Genomic DNA, 2,439 nt, shown 5'->3' with positions numbered 1-2,439 from the left:
ATAGGTTACAGAACCACCTAGTGGTCAAAGAGCACCCAGGCTGGCAGTACAGACTCCAAACCAATCACGCGCCAGGAGCCTAACCGCTGCCCTCCTGGGCGTGGGGAATGGTCTACCCTGGTCACTCGAGGGTCTCGGTGCCTTCCCTGGCTTCTCCCTTTGCTCCTATATTTGGGAATGCCACTGAAGGCAGACATTTGAGTTAAAATGAGTCAGCAACATTGTTGTGAGGGGTGCCGAAAAAGGAGGGATTTGGAAATGACAAGGGAGACTGAAAATTTTAGTGAAAATGTCGTCAGTACATGTTTCTATTCATGTCTGGTAATCTGTGGGGATGGAGAGCATATGAGGGACTTTGAAATTCTATTTTATGTATTTTTGTACTATTCCAATTGATTTACAATATGTACATGCTGCTCCTGTGAATAAAAAAGTGGACATATTTTGAACCTAAAGAAATGGAAGCTGCTTCAGCAGGGAGGTTTCCCTGGTGTCCTGAGCGCAGTCTATGCTCAATCTGCACTAACCTATTTGCAGAAGTCCCATACATACTGTCCAGATGTGCACCTGGCATTGCGGGCACAGGCAGTGCTTTGGCACGGCGCTTCGGTTCTACCTTGTTCGAGTGGGAAGTTTATCCATGGACCTCATTAGCCTGGACACTCCAATCTTCGCCAGAGAGTCCTGTTTCTGATAGTGTAAGACTCAAAGCCCCTGACCTTCACCCCCAAGGGAGTTGGTCCATGGCACTGTTTGGAGACAATAAGGCTGGAAGATGATGGTGTGATGGTATTTCATTTTGTTGGTGCACATTATACAGGGTGGAGCTAAGAGGAGGCCCCCCAAAAGGGATTTGGAATGGGGTCCAGAACTCGAGGTATCTAGGAAATATTGGAGAGGCATATAAGATGTCTCTTCCCCCTCACCTCTTCCCCCCCACAGGTGTGAGTTGGGGGAAGTGACACATGGAGCAGGAACATGCAGGGTTGTTTTGTACAGCCACAGCCTTGCAGCTAATCTATGGCCTAGTCATTTAATATATCTATAGCCTTTGGTGGGTCACTTAGATATGTTAAATAGCTATGGTCAGGCTTGGAGCTAGGGGGATGGAAGTTACTCCCCCAGCAAGATGTAACTGGGGAGCAGGTTCTTCATGTTATAGCACCTGCATGGGAGCTTGGAGAAGATTGGCTCCATGACATGGGGCCATACCTGCCCATACTCACGATGGCAGCCCAGTAAACTTGCAATAATACAGGAATGCTGTCAGGTGTAACTGAATGTAGGAGGAGTCGGAAGTGGGGGTACAGAGGAAGATTGGCAAGGGGATTCAAACCCAGACACAACAGCCAGTAGGAGGTAGTATCATGCAGCTTTGCCAGAGTGGGGACCCCTGCAGCCAAGTAGGAGAGAGCCACGTGCTTTAGGCATACCCCTTCACAGCTTTGGTGAAGAAAGGATAATACCATGCGGCTTCACCAGAGTGAGGACCCCCTCTTGGCTTGGCCAGGAAAAGAGATCCATGTGGTTTGGCCAGAATGCAGACCCCCGTAGCTCTGGTGAAGGAAAGAAGAGACTTTTCCTGGAAAGTGGGTACAAGGAACTCTTGCCAGTAGACCATGAGAAGGTGCTACATGGCTTTGGATTAATTAGGGATCCTGCCTGGACAGCAGCAATACAGCAGATAGTGGCAGGAACCTGGATCTCAGATTTATGCTTCATTTTCTGAGTTATGGTATCCTGAATTAGGGCAGGGGAAGAGGGAAGTGCTGTGGGCATCTGTGGGTATCTTAACGGACTTTGATATTTTAATGAAGATGTTAGTTCACAACTTTAAGTCTGTATAGCATTAAATAAACATTCCCTTTCCTTGTCACAAATCTCTGGCATTGAGAGATGTCTTTCCAATGGCAACGGACAATTGAGCCCACTATGGGGTCCGGACGGTATTAGTATACCATCATTGAGGGGGACCTCTCTGTTGTTCTGTAAAAGACACACAGCCCAGATTCAAAATGCAACTGAGTGGCCTGTGATGCCCCACCTAACAAGTCCTCAAGGTTTTAGAACATCATGCATATAACTGAGCTATGACAGTTAGATGCATGATGTTTGGGAAAACAGTAACAAAGTTGTCTTTGGGAAAGTTAATTTGTGGCCCAATGTATTGGAAAGGCAGAGACGTGGGCTTCTGAGACACTAGTTAGGAGAACATTTTAATAATTCAGGGGAAATTTTTGTCAACATTAAATCTTCAGTGTGCCTATTACAGTACCTGACAAGGTGTTGATGATTAATGAGCATTGGTGGTATGAATGTTCATTTAAACCTGGCTGTTTAGTTACAGGATTGTAGAGGAAGGAAGCACAGGAGAGACCTAACAGGATACAGAAGGCACATCTCATAAAGAGATGTAAGGAGATGGGCAGAGAATCAAGT

Source organism: Artibeus jamaicensis, unplaced genomic scaffold (assembly GCF_021234435.1).
Source record: "Artibeus jamaicensis isolate MK-2021 breed Jamaican fruit bat unplaced genomic scaffold, CSHL_Jam_final contig_456, whole genome shotgun sequence".
Taxonomy (NCBI): Eukaryota; Metazoa; Chordata; class Mammalia; order Chiroptera; family Phyllostomidae; genus Artibeus; species Artibeus jamaicensis.
This window is presented reverse-complemented; position numbering follows the sequence as displayed.